Source organism: Symphalangus syndactylus, chromosome 14 (genome assembly GCF_028878055.3).
Source record: "Symphalangus syndactylus isolate Jambi chromosome 14, NHGRI_mSymSyn1-v2.1_pri, whole genome shotgun sequence".
Classification (NCBI taxonomy): Eukaryota; Metazoa; Chordata; class Mammalia; order Primates; family Hylobatidae; genus Symphalangus; species Symphalangus syndactylus.
This window is the reverse complement of record NC_072436.2, coordinates 22961506-22983759: the sequence shown is the minus strand read 5'-3', so window position 1 is coordinate 22983759 and position 22254 is coordinate 22961506. Positions and strand designations below refer to the sequence as shown.

Here is a 22254-nt window from a genome sequence, read left to right as displayed (position 1 = left end):
GCCTGTATTCCCAGCACTTTGGGAGGCCGGGGGGTTGGGGTGGATCACGAGGTCAGGAGATCGAGACCATCCTGGCTAACACAGTGAAACTGCGTCTCTACTAAAAATACAAAAAATTAGCCGGGCGTGGTGGCGGGTGCCTGTAGTTCTAGCTACTAGGGAGGCTGAGGCAGGAGAATGGCGTGAACCCAGTAGGCGGAGCTTGCAGTGAGTCAAGATCCCGCCACTGCACTCCAGCCTGGGCAACAGAGCCAGACTCTGTCTCAAAGGAAAGAAAAAAAAAAAAAAATAGACTGGTAAGAGGGACAGGCACCACCCCTATACTCCATCACCTGGAGCTTATTATTGTGCCAAATTTGTCTTCCTGAAGCCGTCTTCCCTTAGGATGCATTATTTCCCAATGGCTTACACCCATAATCCCAGCACTTGGGGAGGATGAAGAGGGTGGATCACTTGAGGCCAGGAGTTCAAGACCAGCCTGGGCAACACAGCAAGACCCCCCATCTCTACAAAAAAATACAGAAAATTAGCTGGGCATGGTGGTGGCACACACCTATAGTCCCAGCTACTTGGAAGGCTGAAGTTGGAGGACAGGTTGAGCCTGGGAGATTGAGGCTGCCAGTGAGCTGTCATTGCGCCACTGCACTCCAACGTTGGCAACAGAGTGAGACCTTGGCTGAAAGTAAATAAATAAAGATGTATAATTAAGAGCTTGTGAATAGATACATCTCTCACATATAATTATTTGTTTTTCTGAAAGGAAGTCCAAGAAACTGTTTGTCTTTAAAAAAAAAAGGGAAAGGTCATATGGACAAAAGATTTTTTTCTTCTTTTTCTTTCTTTTTTTATTTTAGACGGAGTCTTGCTCTGTCTCCAGGCTGGGATGCAGTGACGCAATCTCAGCTCACTGCAACCTCCAGCTCCGTGATTCAAGCAATTCTCCTGCCTCAGCTTCCCAAGTAGCTGGGATTACAGGTACGCACCACCACGCCCAGCTAATTTTTGTATTTTTGGTAGAGATAGGGTTTCACCATGTTGGCCAGGATGGTCTTGATCTCCTGACCTCGTGATCCGCCTGCCTCGACCTCCCAAAGTGCTGGGATTAAAGGCATGAGCCATCATGCCCAGCCAAGATTTTACTTTTCACTTAGCTTTTATTTGTAATTTTGGATTTCCAAATCTATCTATATCTATCTATTTATCTATAAATATATACATAATTTTGTCAAGTATCAACCAAGATGCCCTAACATAATTTAATGTAGTTTAATTAATTTCACATACCTAACTCACTTTATTTCACTTATCTGTTTCTGTGACTGTCCCTCTGTCACCCAGGCTGGAGTGCAATGGCGTGATCTCGGCTCACTGCAACCTCTGCCTCCTGGGTCTGAGCAATTCTCCTGCCTCAGATTCCCAGATAGCTGGGATTACAGGTGCACCCCACCATGCCCGGCTAATTTTTATTTTTTTTATTTTTGGTAGAGACCGAGTTTTACCATGTTGGCCAGGCTGGTCTTAAGTGATCCATTCTCACTGGCCTCCCAAAGTGTTGGGATTACAGGCGTGAGCCACAATGCCCAGCCCACTTAACTCACTTTAATTTAGTACTTAACTATATTTGAAATGCTTGTGATAACTCTCCATGAAGGAAAAGTAAGATATATAAGAATTGGGAGGAAAAAAGTACATATGTCACTTTTGGCAGTCAATATATTTATATTCTGGAAAATCAAGCTAAAAATGACTTGAGTCTGCCATGGGATTAGCAAGATTTCAGGTTGTAAGAGTCAACTGAATTAATATAAACTAGACTGAGCATGGTGACTCATGCCTATAATCCCAACACTTTGGGAAGCTGAGGTTTTTTTTTTTTTTTTTTTTCGAGAAAGGAGTCTCGCTCTGTCACCCATGCTGGAGTGCAGTGGCATGATCTCAGCTCACTACAACCTCTGCCTCCTGGGTTCAAGCAACTCTCCTGCCTCAGCCTCCTGAGTAGCTGGGATACAGATGCATGACACCACGCCTAGCTAATTTTTTTTTTTTTTTTTTTTTTTTGAGTTGGAAATTCGCTCTTGTTGCTCAGGCTGGAGTGCAATGGTGTGATCTCGGCTCACTGCAACCTCCACCTCCCAGGTTCAAGTGATTCTCCTGCCTTGGCCTCCCAAGTAGCTGGGATTACAGGTATGCATCACTGCATCTGGCTAATTTTGTATTTTTAGTAGAGATGGGGTTTCTCCATGTTGGCCAGGCTGGTCTTCAACTCGACCTCGTAATCCGCCTGCCTCAGCCTCCCAAAGTGCTGGGATTACAGGCATGAGCCACCACACCCGGCCTATATATATATATATATATACTTTTAACTAATATATATATGTATATGTGTGTATATATGGTATATATATGTATACATACTAGTAACAGTATATATATATATACACACATTTTCACTACACTAGTCAAAGTATACACACACACACACTTAGCAGTATATATTTTATATATATATATTCCAGTATATATATCTACATGTAAAAGATATATAGATATATATAGACATATAAAATATATATGGATATATATACTGGAAAAGTCAGTGAGGAGAAAACGATCCATTGACAATACTAAATAAAAACCAAACCAACCAGGAAACATTTAGGAACCAGCTTCACTTTCGACATGTAACCGGAACAACACAGTAAAGGTTGTTACCTAGGAATTAGAAGTGAAACACCACGCCCAAATGGCTCAAGCTGGTGGCCAGAGATAAGAACTTCAATGCATCTCTCCTGCCTAGCAGATTGGGCTCCCTGGTTTCCCATCGCTTCCTTTAAACAGACTACTCAGGCATTTGCCCACAAACTTAAAGGGGCTTTAGGTTCAACTTTAAGTGACACCCTATTTGTTGCAGGTGGTAAACGAATTTACCAAGACAGCTGTAGGTAAAGAAAGGCAGATTTAACCATTATTCCTCTTTCCCTAAGTGGCCTGAGGTAATCTGTGAAAATGGTTCGCTATTCATTTGACCTGGAGATCCCCACAAAATCATGCAAATCAAGAGGTTCAAATCTTCGTGTTCACTTTAAGAACATTCATGAAACTGCAGGCCATCAAGTGTATGCATATACAAAAAGCCAAGAAGTATCTGAAAGAAACAGTGCGTACCATTTCAATGTTACAATGGTGGAGTTGGCAGGGGTGCCCAGGCCAAGCAGTGGGGCTGGGCACAAGGTCGGTGGCCCAAAAAGAGTGCTGACTTTTTGCTGCACATGCTTAAAAATGCAGAGAGTGGCCGGGCGCGGTGGCTCACGCCTGTAATCCCAGCACTTTGGGAGGCCGAGGAGGGCCGATCACAAGGTCAGGAGATCAAGACCATCCTGGATAACACGGTGAAATCCTGTCTCTACTAAAAAATACAAAAAATTAGCCAGGCGTGGTGGCGGGCGCCTGTAGTCCCAGCTACTTGGGAGGCTGAGGCAGGAGAATGGCATGAACCCGGGAGGTGGAGCTTGCCGTGAGCTGAGATCGTGCCACTGCACTCCAGCCTGGGAGACAGAGCGAGACTCCATCTCAAAAAAAAAAAAAAAAAAAAAAAAAAAAAAAAATGCAGAGAGTAATGCTGAATTTAAGGGTTTAGATATAGATTCTCTGGTCATTGAGCATATCCAAGTGAACAAAGCACCTAAGAAGGGCCATTGGACCCACAGAGCTCATGGTTGGATTAACCCATGCATGAGCTCTCCCTGCCACACTGAGATGATCCTTACTGAAAAGGAACAGATTGTTCCTAAACCAGAAGAGGAGGTTGCCCAGAAGAAAAAGATATACCAGAAGAAACTGAAGAAACAAAAACTGATGGCACAGGAGTAAATTCAGCATTAAAATAAATGCAATTAAAAGAAAAAAAAGGCAGATTTATTAGAGAAAGTGTGAAAATATGTTGCAAGGTTGTAATGGGCAGCACAGCAGAAGGGACTGTCAGCCAAGGGGCAGGGGCTAGAGGGAGGTTTTATAGGGTCTTGCAGGAGGGGGCTACGTGCAGAACAAGGTTGTAATCCTGGGGCTACATGCCAAACAGTTCATTGTGCCCACAAGTTTGTGATTAGCACTTTTTCAGAACAATTGTTAGTTGTTCTCCCCCACCTGGGACCCCGTCCTCATTTTGCTTACTTATCAGGACTCCACACTATTCTCTTATACATACCACTAGTTGCTTCTCTCACTCTCTGCCTGACTCTTAATTTCTGCTTTGCCTGACCTGAGGACAGAGGATGACACTCTTGACTCATGGCACCCTCCTTGCCCAGGATCTGTAAGTAATAAACCTTTGATCACATTTCCTACTGTGGTGGATTGAATGGGTGTCTTTCATCTGAAGAACCAGGGGCTACCTAGGTTTTCCAGGGACACTGGGAAGAACACAAGGCTGGGCTCTCAGCATCAAAGCGATGGTTAGACAATCATAAACTGAACACAGACCAGACAACAGCCACAGGAGTGTCTGCCAGGATAAACACATTTCCCATGTGAAGGAGCCCCTGGGCACAGGTTGGACAACTAAGCATTAGACCTTCCACCAGGTTAAAGAAGTACCCTATGAGAGATGCACTGTAGACACCCATGCCCAGCTCCCTTCATTTCCCATTAGGGTAGGGCTGCTAGCTGCTCTGGTACCGAAACCCCAGTTTAGCTGGGGGCTCTCAGAACAGACACGTAAGAACCATTCAATGAAAATAAATGTTTATTGGCTGGGTGCAGAGACTCATGCCTGTAATCCCAGCACTTTGAGAGGCCAAGATGGGCAGATCACATGAAGCCAGGAGTTTGAGACCAGCCTGGCCAACGTGTTGAAACCCTGTCTCTACTAAAAATCCAAAAATTAGCTGGGTGTGGTGGCGCATGCCTGTAATCCCAGCTACTCGGGAGACGGAGGCACGAGAATCGCTTGGACCCAGGAGGCAGAGGTTGCAGTGAGCCAAGATGGCCCCTCTGCACTCCAGCCTGGGCAACAGACTGAGACTCTGTCTCAATAAAAAAGAGAAGAAGTGTTTCTCAAAAGAGAAATAACATAGACACTCTAAAACAATACTGACTTGGAAGACTGGTGTGTGATTGAGACCTTAATTCTTGAAATAATATAGAGCCACATTGTTTTCATCCTTTTTAACTAATTAATTGTTTTTCTGAGACAGAGTCTCTGTCACCAGGGCTGGAGTGCAGTGGCATGATCTGGGCTCACTGCAACCTCCACCTCCCGGGTTCAAGCGATTCTCCTGCCTCAGCCTCCCGAGTAGCTGGGACTACAGGTGCCTGCCACTATGCCCAGCTAATTTTTTTGTATTTTTAGTGGAGACGGGGTTTTGCCATGTTGGCCAGGCTGGTCTCGAACTCCTGACCTCATGATGCACCTGCCTCAGCCTCCCAAAATGCTGGAATTACAAATGTGAGCCACCATGCCTGGCATTTTCACACCTTTCTTAAAGTGGCAGAAGCTTTCTTCATGTGAAGTTCTTCCTATTCAGAGGCTTTATATATAGGACAGATACTATTCTATATATAAAAAGTGCAATTGCTTTTGTGCAGATTAAAAGAAAATGGTATATATACATAAACACATTTGTTGATATATGACAGGAAAGTTTCTGGAGGGATACATAAGCCATTGTTCTATTTTATACCTCTGTATACTGTTTAAATTATTTTACCCTTAGTATACCAGAAAAAGTCATCACTTGATTTTCTGGGGCCAATAGAACCTTCAAATTTTAAAAATATTTCCTGTAAAGCAATTTATAATAGTAAGAATAACGGATAGTGAAAAACAAGTTTATTAGAAACTTTAACAAGAATGCTTTCTCTCACTACTGGGTCAGTATATAAACATGGTATTCTTTTTCCTATGTTAAAACCTCTCTCTAGATCCATCCCACAAGCCCCTCCTATTTCTGCCCCCATTTCTCTGCTTTTTTTTTTTTTTTTCTTTTTGTGAGAGGGGTTCTTGCTCTGTCACCCAGGCTGGAGTGCAGTGGTGTGATCATAGCTTGCTACACCCTCAACGTCCTGGGTTTAAGTGATCCTCCCACTTCAGCCTCCCAAATAGCTGGGACTACAAGTGCATGCCACCCTATGCTTGGCTAATTAAAAAAAAAAAAAAAAATGTAGGCTGGGCACTCGTCTCTGTAATCCCAGCACTTTGGGAGCCCAAGGCGGGCAGATCACTTGAGTTCAGGAGTTCGAGAACAGCCTGGCCAACGTGGTGAAACCCCACCTTTACTAAAAGTACAAAAATCAGCCAGACATGGTGGGACACAACTGTAATCCCAGCTACTTGGGAGGCTGAGGCACGAGGCGGAGGTTGCAGTGAGCCAAGATTGCGCCACTGCACTCCAGCCTGGGCAACAGAGTGAGACTCCATCTAAAAAAAATAAAAAATTATAGAGATAGGGTCTCACTGTGTTTCCCAGGCTGGTCTGTTACTCCTGAGGTCATGGGACCCTCCACCTTGTACTCTCAATCTCTGCTCCTCTTGAGAGCAAAATCCCTTGAGAGAGTTGTCAATACTCCCTCTTTCAATTTGTCTCCCTCATTCTCTCCTAACCCCCCTGTAATTAGGCTTTGAGCTCCCACCACTCTTCTGAAACTGCCCTTGTTCCAGTTGCCAAGTACTTTCATGTTGCTGATCCAATGGTTGTCTCAGTCTTTACTTGTCTTGAATTGTTGGTGGCATTTGACATGGTCGATCATTTTCTCCAACTGTCTTCTTCATTTGGCTCCGCCAATTCTATTTCTTGCTACTTTTCCTCCTACCTTGCTGGCCCCTCATTGTCAGTTTCTTTTGCTGGTTTCTCTTCATCTCCCAAACAATGAATGCTGAAGAGTGCTGGGGTGTGGTCCTCAAACCTCTCCTCCATCTATAGTTACTTGCTTGTGATCTCATGCAGTTTCTTGGGTTTAAATATTATCTATGTGCTAACTCTCAAACTTAATTTTCCAACCTGGATCATCCCCACTGGACTCCAGGTTTGTATACCCAGCTGCCCTCCTGAATATCTTTCTTTCTTTTTTTTTTTTTTTTTTTTTTTTGAGACAAGGTCTGGCTCTGTCACTCAGGCTGGAGTACAGTGGTGCAATCACAGCTCACTGCAACCTCTGCCTCCTGGGCTCAACTGCCACTTCCCACCTCAGCCTCCTGAGTAGGTGGAATTACAAACATGTACCACCACGCCTGGCTAATTTTTGTATTTTTTTTGTAGAGATGTGGTTCTCACCTTATTACCCAGGCTGCTCTTTAACTCCTGGGCTCCAGTGATTTTTTCACCTCAGTCTGCCAAAGTGCTGGGATTACAGGCATGAGCCACTGCACCTGTCCCGAATATCTACTAGGTATCTCAAGCCTAACAAGTCTACAATTAAACTCTGATCTTCCCCAACCTGTTCTTCTCTTAGTCTTCCCTGCATCAGCTAATGACAATTCTCCTTTCAGTTGCTCAGGCTAAAACTTTGGAGTCATCCTTAATGACTTTTTCTCTCTTGCACACTCTCTGCATTTTATCCACCTGCAAATTCCATCATCTCGATCTTCAAAATATCCCGAATCTGACTCCATTTTGCTGCTTCCACTGCTAGCCTCCAGGCCCACGATGCTGGCCACTATTTTTAACTTGGAAAATTGCAGTAGCCTCTTTTATTCCCCCCTTTTAAAAAAACTTTTTATTTTTATTTTTGAGACAGAGTCTTGCTCTGTTACCCCAGGCTGTAGTGCAATGGCACGATCTTGGCTTACTGTAACCTCCGCCTCCCAGGCTCAAGCAATTCTCATGCCTCAGCCACCCAAGTTGCTGGGATTACAGGTGCCTGCTACCATGCCTGGCCTAATTTTTATATTTTTAGTAGAGATGGGGTTTCCACATGTTGGCCGGGCCTGTCTTGAACTCCTGACCTCAAATGATCCGACCGCCTTGGCCTCCCAAAGTGCTGGGATTACAGGTGAGAGCCACCACACCCAGCCTCTACATACATTAGTTCCTTTAATCCTCATTTAAAAATTCTTGTGGTAGATATGAAGAGTCTTCAAAAAATTCACTAAAAATGCATATAATGAATGAAAATACTATGCATGGATTTCAAACATTTTTTGTACCAAAATAAATGCATACTAATTTGTCATAAACTTTCACAACAGGATCTGGTTTGAGGCACTAAGGATAAGACATTTGTTTGAAAATAGCCCCTATCAGAGCAACATGAATTCTGCTTAAAAAAACACTTTTTAAAAAAAAAATAGGGCCTTACTCTGTTGCCCAGGCTAGAGTACAGTGGCATGATCACACCTCACTGCAGCCTTGACCTCCTCCGCTCAAGTAATCCTCCCACCTCAGCCTCCCAAGTAGCTGGGGCTACAGGCGTGCACCACCATACCTAATTTTTTTGGGAGGAGGAGGGATGGAGTTTCACTCTCATTGCCCAGGCTGGAGTGCGATGGCACGATCTTGGCTCACTGCAACCTCCGCCTCCCGAGTTCAAGTGATTCTCCTGTTTCAGGCTCCTAAGTAGCCAGGATTACAGGTGCGTGACACCAGGCCCGGCTAATTTTTGTATTTTTAGTTGAGATGGGGTTTCACCATGTTGGTCAGGCTGGTTTCGAACTCCTGACCCCAGGTGATCCACCCACCTCAGCCTCCCTAAGTGCTGGGATTATAAGGCGTGAGCCACCATGCCTGGCCAACACCACAGTTTCTTTATCCACTTGTTGATTGATGGACATTTGGGCTGGTTCCACATTTTTGCAATTGTGAATTGTGCTGCTATAAACATGTGTGTGCAAGTATCTTTTTCATATAATGACTTATTTTCCTCTGGGTAGATAACCAGTAGTGGGATTGCCGAATCAAATGGTAGATCTACTGTTAGTTCTTTAAAGAATTGCCACACTGTTTTCCATAGTGGTTGTACTAGCTTACATTCCCACCAACAGTGTAGAAGTATTCCCTTTTCACAGCATCCATGCCAACATCTATTATTTTTAAATTTTTTGATTATGGCTGTTCTTGAGTAAGGTGGTATCACATTCTGGTTTTGATTTGCATTCCCCTGATCATTAGTGATGTTGAGCATTTTTTCATGTTTGTTGGCCATTTGTATATCTTTTTTTTTTTTTTTTTTTTTTTTTGTTTGAGACAGAATCTCACTCTGTTGCCCAGGCTGGAGTGCAGTGGCGCGATCTTGGCTCACTGCAACCTCCGCCTCCTGGGTTCAAGCGATTCTCCTGCCTCAGCCTCCTGAGTAGCTGGGATTACAAGCGCGCACCACCACGCCCAGCTAATTTTTGTATTTTTAGTAGAGACAGGGTTTCACCATGTTGGTCAGGCTGGTCTCAAACCCCTGACCTTGTGATCCACCCACCTCGGCCTCCCAAAGTGCTGGGATTACAGGCGTGAGCCACCGCACCCGGCTGTATAATCTTCTTTTGAGAATTGTCTATTCATGTCCTTGGCCCACTTTTGGATGATGGGATTCCTTTTTTGGCAACAGTTTTTGATGCTCGAGGCATTTTGCTTGTTGACTTTCTGGAGAGCCAAAGAACAATAACATCTGCTTATTAGGAGAGTGTTTTAAGGAAGTTAGTCAAAGCTTCTGTAGAAAAATACCAGCAAAGTTTTACTGGAGAGTTCTTCTCCACCACAGCAATGCTTCTGCTCATTTCTCTCATCCAACAAGGGCAATTTTACAAGAATTTCAATGAGAAATAATTAGGAATGCACTTTTTTTTTTTTTTTTTTTTTTTGAGATGGAGTCTCGCTTTGTCACCCAGGCTGGAGGGCAGTGGCACGATCTCGGCTCACTGCAACCTCCGCCTCCCGGGTTCAAGTGATTCTCCTACCTCAGCCTCCCGAATAGCTGGGATTACAGGCGCCTGCCACCACGCCTGGCTAATTTTTTTTTTTTTTTTTTTGTATTTTCAGTAGAGACGGAGTTTCACCATGTTGGCCGGGCTGGTCCTGAACTCCTTACATCAGGTGATCCGCCCGCCTTGGCCTCCCAAAGTGCTGGGATTACAGGTGTGAGCCACTGCGCCTGGCCATGCTCCTTCTAACTTCTTTTTGTTTCCTAATCTTTTTTTTTGTTTTTTGAGACAGAGTTTCGCTCTGTCACCCAGACTGGAGTGCAGTGGTGCAATCTCGGCTTACAGCAACCTCCGCCTCTCGGGCTCAAGATATTCTCCTGCATCAGCCTCCCAAGTACCTGGGACTACAGGTGTGCACCACCACACCTGGCTAATTCTGTATTTTTAGTAGATACAGGGTTTCATCATGTTGGCCAGGTTGGTTTCACACTCCTGACCTCAAGTGATCCGCCTGCCTCGGCCTCCCAAAGTGTGGTGATTACAGGTGTGAGCCACCACGCCCAGCCTGTTTCCTAGTCTTAAAAAAATGTTTAAAGGGCATCCATTTTTCTTCAGCTAATAATGTAAAAAAGGCTGCATTGACTGCCGGTTGTGGTGGCTCACGCCTGTAATTCCAGCACTTTGGGAGGCCAAGGCAGGTGGATCACCTGAGGTCAAGAGTTTGAAACGAACCTTCCCAACATGGTGAAACCCCATCTGTACCAAAAATACAAAAAATTAGCCAGGCATGGTGGTGGGTGCTTGTAATCCCAGCTACTTGAGAGGCTGAGGCAGGAGAATCGCTTGAGCCCAGGAGGTGGAGGTTGCAGTGAGCCAAGATCACACCGTTGCACTCCAGTCTGGGTGACAGTGAGACTCTGCCTCAAAAAAAAAAAAAAAAAAAAGACTACATTGACATGGTTAAATCCCCAGGCCTCTCAGTTCTTTAGCGATGGACTAAAGGGCTGGTATCATCACTTACAAAAGTGTCTTTTTTTTTTTTTTTTTTTTTTTGAGACGCAGTTTCTCTCCTGTTGCCCAGGCTGGAGTGCAGTGGCGTGATCTCGGCTCACTGCAACCTCCGCCTCCCAGGTTCAAGTGATTCTCCTGCCACAGGCTCCCGAGTAGCTGAGATCACAGGTGTCTGCCACCACGCCTGGCTAATGTTTTGTATTTTTAGTAGAGACAGGGTTTCATCATGTTGGCCAGGCTGGTCTTGAGGCAACTCCTGATCTCAGGTGATCCACCCACCTCGGCCTCCCAAAGTGCTAGGATTACAGGTGTGAGCCACCATGCCCGCCCCTACAAAAGTGTCTTGAACTTGATGGAGGTTATGTTGAAAAATAAGGTGTTTTTTTTTTAATTTTTAACTCTTAATTCCATTTCCCACAAACTTTCTAAAGTCTTCTCATATTATCTGCCTTTTGGAGATGAGAAACTAAGGCACAGGTGGTTAAGGATGTTGCTCAAGGTTACACAGCTAGTAAAATGCAGACCGGATTTTGGACCCAGGAAATCTGGCTTCAGAGCCTCTGCTCTCAACCTATGTGCTGTACTAACTCTCGTGATAAGAAGGAAATATCAGTTGGGCACGGTGTCTCATGCCCGTAATTCCAGCAATTTGGGAGGCCAAGGTGGGAGGATCTCTTGAGCCCAGGAGTTCAAGACCAGCCTTAGCAACACAGTGAGACCCTGTCTCTACACAAAATCAAAAACTGAGGCAAGACGATTGCTTGAGCCCAGGAGACAGAGGCTGCAATGAGCCATGATCATGCTACTGCACTCACGCCTCGGTGACAGGGCAAGACCTTGCTTCAAAAAAAAATAAAAGTAAATATCTGTTGAAAAAATAAAGACATTGCTGCTACAACCAACCATCAACACAGCCTTTGTGCACATTTCTATATGATGAATTGTAGCCAATATCAGTTTACTCTTCAACATATATAAAGAATGGGAACAAATGAGACCACTTTTATCTAGACTAATAAAGTCAATATCCTTAACTAATGGTTAGAAAAGATAACCGACCCCAGCTGGGCGCGGTGGCTCACGCCTGTAATCCCAGCACTTTGGGACGCTGAGGCGGCTGGATAGCGAGGTCAGGAGATCGAGACCATCCTGGCTAATACGGTGAAACCCCATCTCTATTAAAAATATACAAAAAATTAGCTGGGCGTGGTGGCGGGCGCCTGTAGTCCCAGCTACTCGGGAAGCTGAGGCAGGAGAATGGCGTGAACCCAGGAGGCGGAGCTTGCAGTGAGCCAACATTGAGCCACTGCACTCCAGCCTGGGCGACAGAGCAAGACTCTGTCTCAAAAAAAAGAAAGGATAACCGCCCCCCTCAAAACAAACAAACAAGCAAACAAAAAAACCAGAGTATAAACTGTCCATTCAAAAAAGACTCTAGAGGCCGAGGTGGGTATTTCACCTGAGGCCAGGAGTTTGAGACCAGCCTGGCCACCATGGTGAAACCCCATCTCTACTAAAAACATAAAAATTAGCCAGGCGTGGTGGCACACACTGTGTAGTTCCAGCTACACAGGAGGTTGAGGCACAAGAATTGCTTGAACCCGAGAGGGGGAGGCTGCAGTGAGCTATGATTACACCACTGCACTCCAGCCTGGGTGACAGAACGAGACTCCGTCTCAAAAACAAAAAAACAAAACAAACAACCCAGCAATGTTCAGGTATTGTGCTTAAAAACAAATTATAAACATGAAAGCCGGGAAAACAAGTTGCCTTAAAAAATGGCTGTTATTTTAGAGAGCAGTTTGGAAATATGTTTCACAAAATATTAAATATTTTTATCTCTTGACTCATGTATTAGTCAGAACTCCTCTGGTTGCAAGTGACAGAAATCCAACATAGACTATGAAAAAAAAATTACCTTAAAGAATTAATTGATCCTGGGCTGGGTGCCATGGCTCGTGTCTGTAATCCCAGCATTTTGGGAGGCCGAGGTGGGTGGATCATTTGAGGTCAAGAGTTCAAGACCAGACTGGCCAACATGGTGAAGCCCCACCTCTACTAAAAATACCAAAAAAAAGCCGGGCGCGGTGGCTCACGCTTGTAATCCCAGCACTTTGGGAGGCCGAGGCGGGTGGATCACGAGGTCAGGAGATCGAGACCACGGTGAAACCCGTCTCTACTAAAAATACAAAAAAATTAGCCGGGCGTGGTGGTGGGCGCCTGTAGTCCCAGCTACTCGGAGAGGCTGAGGCAGGAGAATGGCGTGAACCCGGGAGGCGGAGCTTGCAGTGAGCCGAGATCGCGCCACTGCACTCCAGCCTGGGTGCCTGGGTGATAGAGCGAGACTCTGTCTCAAAAAAAATACCAAAAAAAAAAAAAAAACAAAAAAACCAAAAAAAAAAAAAAAATCAGCTGGGTGTGGTGGTGTGTACCTGTAACTCGGGAGGCTGAGACAGGAGAATCACTTAAGCTCCAAGGCAGAGGTTGCAGTGAGCTGAGATTGCGCCACTGCACAACTCCCCCTTATAGAGGGAGACTCTGTAAAAAAATAAAAATAAGAATTGATCCTGGATCCAGGAGTTCAAAGCATGTGCCCAGGAAACTGAGGTTCTTGGCTCTCCCTGCCTCTGACTTTGTTTCCAGCAGCCATCCTCCCTCTCTTTGCTGGGGAAGACACCCTGCCAGCTCCATGGCAACAGGAGCTGCACAGCTCTAGTCCTCAGAAGTCTCCCCGAGTCCACAGCAATCCAACAATCCCCTCAAAAGACTCTGAATAGAGAGGCCAGGTGTGGTGCATGCCTGTAATCCCAGCACTTTGGGAGGCCAAGCTGGGTGAATCACTTGAGGTCAGGAGTTCAAGACCAGTCTGACTAACATGGTGAAACCCCGTCTCTACTAAAACTACAAAAAGCTGGGCGTGGTGATGAGCGCCTGTAATCCCAGCTACTCAGGAGGCTGAGGCAGGAGAATTGCTTGAACCTGGGAGTTGGAGGTTGCAGTGAGCCAAGATTGTGCTGCTGCAATCCAGCCTGGGCAACAGGTGAGACTCTGTCTCAAAAAAAAAAAAAAAAAAAAGACTCTGATAGAGCTGCCTAGGTCCCATGCCCATTCCTGAGCAACCTCATGTTCAAGGATGAAGTACTCTAACTGGCAAAGACAGTGCCTTGTGTGGACCAGAGGGTTTCATTTCTTCCTGGCTCGGGAGAAACTACATTTCCCCAGGCATTCTCACATCTGGTGGAAGCATGTGACTAGTTTTGAACAATGAATGTGGCACAAGAGAGGCTTACAGCTTCTGAGCTGGATCCTAAAATGCACCCCCTTTCCCCCATCTTCCATGCTCTCTCTTTGCTTGTCCATGGTGGATGCATGCTCAGGTCTAATCAAGGGCTCCAAGGAAGCCCTAAAGAACACTGGAAGCGATAAAAGGAAGGAGCTTGGATTTCTGCTTAGAGGAAAGTCTTCTCAGGTCCTCCCCCAACAACCTCCCAAAAAAACCCTCATTAAGCTGTGATATAACCAAGAAATAAACTTATTATTCGATTGAGCCACTGAGATTTGTGGTTAATGGTTATCAATCTACTGTGAATAGATTAGCTCACATGCTCACTCCTGAGATAGGAGAGGTGGGACTTTTGCTTTAAAACAAGGCATACTGGACAGGCGCAGTGGTTCACGCCTGTAATCCCAGCACTTTGGGAGGCCAAGGCTGGCGGATCACTTGAGGCCAGGATTTCGAGACTAGCCTGGCCAACATGATGAAACCCCATCTCTGCTACAAATACAAAAAATCAGCTGAGCATGTTGGCATGCACCTGTAGTCCCAGCTACTCGGGAGGCCGAGACAGGAGAATCCCTTGAGCCCAGGAGGTAGAGGCTGCAGAGAACTGAGATTGTGCCACTGCACTCCAGCCTGGGCAACACAGCAAAACTCCATCTCAAAAGTAAAAAGGCTGGGCGCAGTGGCTCATGCCTGTAATCCCAGCACTTTGGGAGGCCAAGGTGGGCAGATCACAAGGTTAGGAGATCGAGACCATCCTGGCTAACACAGTGAAACCCCATCTCTACCAAAAATACAAAAAAATTAGCTGGGCATGGCAGCGTGCGCCTGTAGTCCCAGCTGCTAGGGAGGCTGAGGCAGGAGAATGGCATGAACCTGGGAGGCAGTGCTTGCAGTGAGCCGAGATCGCGCCACTGCACTCCAGCCTCGGTGACAGAGCAAGACTCTGTCTCAAAAAAAATAAATAAATAAAAAATAAGGCACACCAGAGCCATAAAGTGTAGGAGAGGGTGTTTCCAATGGAAAGGCGTGTGGGTCAGACAATAAAAGAGCAGATAAACAACCTACTTATCTTGAGTTTAGGAATCAGTCCGAAAGAATTATTCCAAAAGGAAATTAAATTATTTTAAATAAAGATGTTCATCGCAGAGCTATTTATAATAGCAACAGATTGGAAATGTCCCAAAAGCTCAAAACACGGATGTGATAAAGCAAAGTACAGTTGATCAGTATAATGCACCCATGGATACGTGGAACTGTGTATCGGAAACCTTGCTGAATGACAGATGCTGAGCACAAAAGGATTTAGTCCTCTCCTTACCCCTTACAAAGGCGCTGGGGGTTGGGCCTCCCCTGGCAGCTGAATTGAGGAGTGGAATCCTCAGAACTGGGGGCCTGAATCAGGGAGTTCTCACTAGATCTGGAGGAGGAAACTGAGCCAGAAGTTGTTCAGCAAACTGGGCTTCACGTTCATGAGAAGAGATCCAGGAAGAGACATGGGATCAAGGTTTGGAACCAGGGAGAGAAGACAAAACTTTGATCAGGTGAGGATCAAATTGGGAGGCAGGGAGGGTGCTTGGGCTGTCAGATGATGCTCAGGGCTGGCTTTTGAGGATGGCTGGGCTGGCTAAGCAAAGGACCAGAACTGGGGCAGGAACCAAACCCTCCTAAGTCTTCCTCTAGGCAGGGCAGGGCATCCCTTCACTCACTTGGTGAAATGCCTTTTTGTTTGTATGCTTTTTGAGATGGTGTCTCGGTCTGTTGTCCAGACAGAGTGCAATGGTGAGATCTGGGCTCACTGCAACCTCTACCATCTGGGTTCAAGTGATTCTCCTGCCTCAGCCTCCAGAGTAGCTGGGATCACAGGCGCATGCCACCACATTCAGCTATTTTTTTTTTTTTTTGAGATGGAGTTTTGCTCTTGTTGCTCAGGCTGGAGTGCAATGGCGCGATCTTGGCTCACTGCAACCTCCGCCTCCCAGGTTCAAGCAATTCTCCTGCTTCAGCCTTCCTGAATAGCTGGGATTACAGGCATGTGCCACCATGCCCGAATAATTTTGTATTTTTAGTAGAGACGGGGTTCTCCATGTTTGTCAGGTTGGTCTTGAACTCCCGGCCTCAGATGATCCGCCCGCCTTGGCCTCCCAAAGTGCTTAGGTTACAGGCGTGAGCCACTGCGCCCGGCCAATTTTTGTATTTTTTTTTTTTCTTTTTTTTTTTTTCAATTTTTTTTTTTTTTTTAATTATACTTTAGGGTTTTAGGGTACATGTGCACAATGTGCAGGTTTGTTACATATGTATCCATGTGCCATGTTGATTTCCTGCACCCATTAACTCGTCATTTAGCATTAGGTGTATCTCCTAATGCTGTCCCTCCCCCCTCCCCCCACCCCACAACAGTCCCTGGAGCGTGATGTTCCCCTTCCTGTGTCCATGAGTTCTCATTGTTCAATTCCCACCTATGAGTGAGAACATGCGGTGTTTGGTTTTTTGTCCTTGCGATAGTTTACTGAGAATGTTTGTATTTTTAATAGAGACAAGGTTTCACCATGTTTGCCAGGCTAGTCTCAAACTCCTGACCTGAGGTGAGCCATCTGCCTCACCCTCCCAAAGTGCTGGGATTACAGGCGTGTACCACTGTGCCTGGCCTGAAATGTCTGTTTTGAGACAGTATCTTACTTTGTCACCCAAGCTGGAGTGCAGTGATGCCATCTCGGCTCCCTGCAACCTCCGCCTCCCGGGTTCACATGATTCTCTTGCCTCAGCCTCCCAAGTAGCTGGGACTACAGGTGCGTGCCATCTCACTGACTAATTTTTATTTTTTTATTTTTGTAGAGACGGGGTTTCACCATGTTGGCCAGGCTAGTCTTGAACTCCTGATCTCAAGTGATCTGCCTGCTTCAGCCTCCCAAAGTGCTGGGATTACAGGTACGAGCCACCGCACCTGGCCTAAAAGCTTCTCAGATGATTCTGATCTGCATCCCTTAGGTGCAAGCCCTTAAGGTCATAGCCATTTGCTTATACGGTGGATGGTGATTTAGAAGGTACAAGGAATGGAGGCCATGGCTGATGTGTCAGTGTGTTTTAAACATGGGAATGTAGTAAACTCTGTGCAAATTTTGCAGAATAAAGGAAGGTGGTGTCCTGTGTTTCCCAGTGGTCAGGAAGCAGAGCGTTCTCTAGAACTTAATTGATGCATTTCACCAGGTACTAGGTGGAAAGGTCCAGTATAGGGGATGAAACATGACATCTTAGGATACCCCCTCCTGTACCATGATGGTGTGATGGTCACAGGCATGGAGAGGGTCCAGAGAGGGTATAGTAGCCTTTAGGACCATTGCTGTCTATCCTTATCCAGATTGCCTATAACTCAAGAACTGATGAATTTGGGAGACCATCTCTAGACCACAGGGCCACCGAAAGTTCCACAGGCCCATGTTTAGGATTTTGAAGGACGCCCAGTGGCATACTGAGTAGTGTCCTCCCCAGTCCTAGCACTGATGTGCAGGTTCCTACTGCCAGGACGTTGATGGCTATACTGGTGGAGGAGGATCCTGTGCATTTTTTTTATTTTTTATTATTTTTTAGATGGAGTCTTGCTCTGTTGCCAGGCTGGAGTTCAGTGGCACGATCTCGGCTCACTGCAACCTCTGCCTCCCGGGTTCAAGCAATTCTCCTGCCTCAGCCTCCTGAGTAGCTGGGTCTACAGGTGCATGCCACCATGCCCAGCTAATTTTTGTATTTTTAGTAGGGACGGGGTTTCACCATGTTGGTCAGGCTGGTCTCGATCTCTTGACCTCGTGATCTGCCTGCCTCGGCCACCCAAAGTGCTGGGATTACAGGTGTGAGCCACCGCACCCAGCTGTTCCTGTGCATTTTTTTAGCTTTGAGCTGGCTTGGATCTCAGCCAATTGGATGATGGCTTTGCAGAACTGTTTAGACTTGCAGCAACAGAGCCGGCATGCCTGCAGAGTTCCCAGGCCATGGTACTTTGGATGTGGGACTTCTCTGCCATCCCCTGCCATTGTGGCCTTGCTGGCAGGATATCTACCAAACAGTTTAGGCTGCTTAGCTCACAAATATGGGAAGCAAACTCTTTGAAGACTGCCAGGAGGCATGAGCTGAACCAAGTGTGCTCCAAGCACTCGTAGCTGTCAGGTAATGAGGAATGCCCCTTCTTGAAGGCCACTTAGATCACTAGCAATGCTGTCTTCTTCACCGTGAGGTCATGAGGTCACTGACGTTAGTCATCCAGTTTTCTTGCCGTGGAGTCACAGGAGAGTAAGTCATTTAGGCTGAAGGCTTTTTTTTGTGTCCTTCTCCTGCCAGCTTGAGAAGGCTGGGGACTTCTTTTTTTTTTTTTTTTGAGGCGGACTCTCGCTCTGTCACCCAGGCTGGAGTGCAGTGGCGCGATCTCGGCTCACTGCAAGCTCCGCCTCCCAGGTTCACGCCATTCTCCTGCCTCAGCCTCCCAAGTAGCTGGGACTACAGGTGCTTGCCACCACGCCTGGCTAATTTTCGTATTTTTAATAGAGACGGGGTTTCACCATGTTAGCCAGGATGGTCCCTATCTCCTGACCCCGTGATCCGCCTGCCTCGTCCTCCCAAAGTGCTAGGATTACAGGCATGAGCCACCACACCCCGGCCAGGCTAGGGACTTCTTGATACAGGCTGGATAAGCTGGCCTTGAGGATATGAGGCTAGGCTGACTTTAGGGAAGCCAAGAACAAGTTAGAAAGAGTTCTCAATCTCTGAAACAAAGCACACAGTGAAGCTGGTAGCAGAGAAATCCATTTTGTTTTTTTTTTTTTTTTTTTTAGAGACATCGTCTCATTCTGTCACCCAGGCTGGAATACAGTGCATGATCAGAGCCCAGTATAACCCTGAAGTCCTGGGCTCAAGTGATCCTCCCCCTTCAGCCTCCCGAGTAGCTGGGACCACAGGTGTGCACCACCACATCCAGCTAATTTTTTTATTTCTGTAGAAACAGGGTCTCGTTATGTTGCTCAGGCTGGTCTCAAACTCCTGGGCTCAAGTGATCCTCCCGCCTTGGCCTCCCAAAATGCTGGGATTACAGGCATGAGCCACCGCACCCGGCGAATCCTAGATTCTAGAATTGCTTGGGGTAAGGGGTCTCCTAACCCAGGAACCCAGACCCTTTGCTCTGTTTGAGAACGCACTGTCTGAACTGAACATAACCCACGTCAGTCCGGCTCACACAACTACACTTATGGGGATTGGCCTGGAGGTGGCGCCCCTGTTGTTGGTCTGGAAATGCTGGCCTGTGGCTCAGGCCAGTCTGGCAAATGGTTATGAACATCACCCAATGGAAGAGGATGTCACAGCTCAGAAGGCTGGGCTGCATCCTTTATCAGCCCCTGGAAGACAGCAGGGGCACTGCCCAAGCCTGAAAACACTGCACTTCCTTAAACTGCTCAACACTTATCTTGACATCTGTGGTTTTTTTTTTTTTTTTTTTTTTTAGATATGTCTCACTCTGTCACCCAAGCTGGAATACAGTGGCACGATCTCTGCTCACTGCAACCTCCACCTCCTGGGTTCAATCAATTCTCCTGTCTTGGCCTCCCAAGTAGCTGGGATTACAGGCATCCGCCACCATGCCTGGCTAATTTTTGTATTTTTAGTAGAGACGGGGTTTCACCATGTTGCCCAGGCTGGTCTCGAACTCCTGACCTCAAATGATCCACCCACCTCGGCCTCCCAAAGTGCTGGGATAACAGGTGTGAGCCACCACGCCCAGCCTTGACATCTGTTTTTAACTTCCATTCCCAGGTCCAAAGTGATCTGGGTTTTGAATATTACACCTTGATGTCTTAATGAAACATTCCAAATCCAGCCTTCCCAAAAAATTATTCCATGACACAGCTTAAACACTCTTCTGATCAAAATGTACTGAGTGTTTTTTAGGGCAAAGATATATGTGACATCTTTGGTGGGTTTGTTTGTTTGAGGCGGGATCTCTGTTAGCAAGGCTAGAGTGCAGTGGTGCAATCTAGGCTCACTGCAACCTCTGCCTCCTGGGCCCAAGCCATCCTCCCACCTCAGCTTCCCAAGTAACTGGGACTACAGGTGCGTGCCTGGCTAATTTTTGTATTTTTTGTAGAGACAGGATTTTATCATATTGCCCAGGCTGGTCTCGACCTCCTGGTCTCAAGTGATCCACCCGCCTTGGCCTCCCAAAGTGTTGGGCTTACAGGCGTGAGCCACCACGCCTGGCCACATCTGATGTCTTTAATAAAAAGACTCCAAGCAGGGCGGGCCTGAGACAGAAGAATCGCTTGAACCCAGGAGACAGAGGTTGCTGTGAGCCAAGATCGCGCCATTGCAATCTAGCCTAGGTGACAAGAGCAAAAAAAAAAAAAAAAGAAGAAGAAGACTGCAAGCAGGCTAGATTGAAGGGCTGGTCATACTTTCATCACCCCATGTCCCGCAGCCTGGCCAGTTTCGCCCCATAGTTATGTTGAGCACCTCCTAGTGGAGGGGTCAGGTAGTCAGGTAGCTGCAGGAGGTCTGAGAGATTCCATTCTTTCATTTCTGGGCCACTGCTCTGGCCAAAGGATTCAATCTATGCAAATGGGTTGAGGCATGTCTGTAAGACTGCCTTCTGTTCCTTGCCTCTGTGATCCGGGTCTGCTTTTCTGAACACGATGGAGTTGGAGAATCAGCAAAGCAAGGCACAGTCCTGGGGAGTGACTGCTACAAGACTACAGTAGCCCTGGCCGAGGTCAGAGCCTATGGAATTTGGTCCAGCCTGGCCATACCTGTTCGTGAGGGCAATCTACTGTATGTACGTGGATGTGTGTTTTCCCAGGACTAGGCAAAGAAGATCCATTCCTTCCAGTCTCAATCTGTATTAGTCAGGGTTCTCCAGGGAGACAGATCCAACAGGAGAGAAAGAGAGAAAGACGAAATGGAGTTTATTTATTAGGGAAATTGGCAAGAAGTCCCATGACAGGTCGTCTGAAGACTGGAGACTCTGGGATGCTGGTAGTATGGATCAATTCAAGTCCTGAAGGCCTCAGAATCAGAGAATCTGATGGTGTAACTCTCAGTTCAAGGCCAAAGCCCTGAGAAGCCAGGAAGGGTGGAGGAGAGGGGAGAAGTCCTAGAGTTTAAAGGCTGGGGAGCCTGGAGTTGTTGTTCAAGGACAGGAGAGGAAGAATGTGTCCCAGCTCCAGCAGATAGCTTGACATAGTTACCTCTCTGTTTTTGTTCTCTCCGGGGCCCTAGGAGATTGGATAAGTAATGCTTTACCAGGTTTCTAGATATTCTTTTATTTTTTATTTTTTATTTTTTGAGACGGAGTCTTGCTCTGTTGCCCAGGCTGGAGTGCAGTGGCACCATCTCGGCTCACTGCAAGCTCCGCCTCCTGGGTTCATGCCATTCTCCTGCCTCAGCCTCCCGAGTAGCTGGGACTACAGGCGCCCGCCAGCATGTCCAGCTAATTTTTTTGTACTTTTAGTACAGACGGGGTTTCACCACGTTAGCCAGGGTGGTCTCGATCTCCTGACCTCATGATCCACCCACCTCGGCCTCCCAAAGTGCTGGGATTACAGGCTTGAGCCACCATGCCTGGCCTCTAGATATTCTTTAATCCATTCAAGTTGACACCTAAAATTAACCACCACACAATCCGTAGATCCCAGCCAAGGCAAAAGAAGCTTTACCCCAGGCTGGGTGCATTTGCTCACACCTATAATCCAGCACTTTGAGGGGTTGAGGCAGGAGGATCGCTTGAGCCCAGGAGTTCCAGACCAGCTAGGGCACATAGTGAGACCCCATCTCTATCAAAAAAAAAAAAAAAAGTGCTGAGCATGGTGGCAAGTGCCTGTAGTCCCAGCTACCTGGAGGCTGAAGTGGGAGGATCACTTGAGCCCAGGAGGTCAAGGCTACTGTGAGCTGAGATCATGCCACTGCACTCCAGCCTGGGCAACAGAGCAGAATGAGACCCTGTCTCAAAGAAAAAAAAAAAGGCCAGGCAAGGTAGCTCACACCAGCACTTTGGAGGCCAAAGCAGGCAGATCACTTGAGGTCAGGAGTTGGAGACCAGCCTGGCCAACGTGGTAAAACTCCATCTCTACTAAAAGTACAAAAATTA

At 46.6% G+C, this 22254-nt stretch overlaps 1 pseudogene; it reads left to right on the top strand.

Moving 5' to 3' along the window:
- Nucleotides 1–2992: 2992 nt before the first annotated feature.
- LOC129462587 (large ribosomal subunit protein uL22-like) lies at nt 2993–3873 on the top strand (annotated as a pseudogene).
- Nucleotides 3874–22254: the final 18381 nt, after the last annotated feature.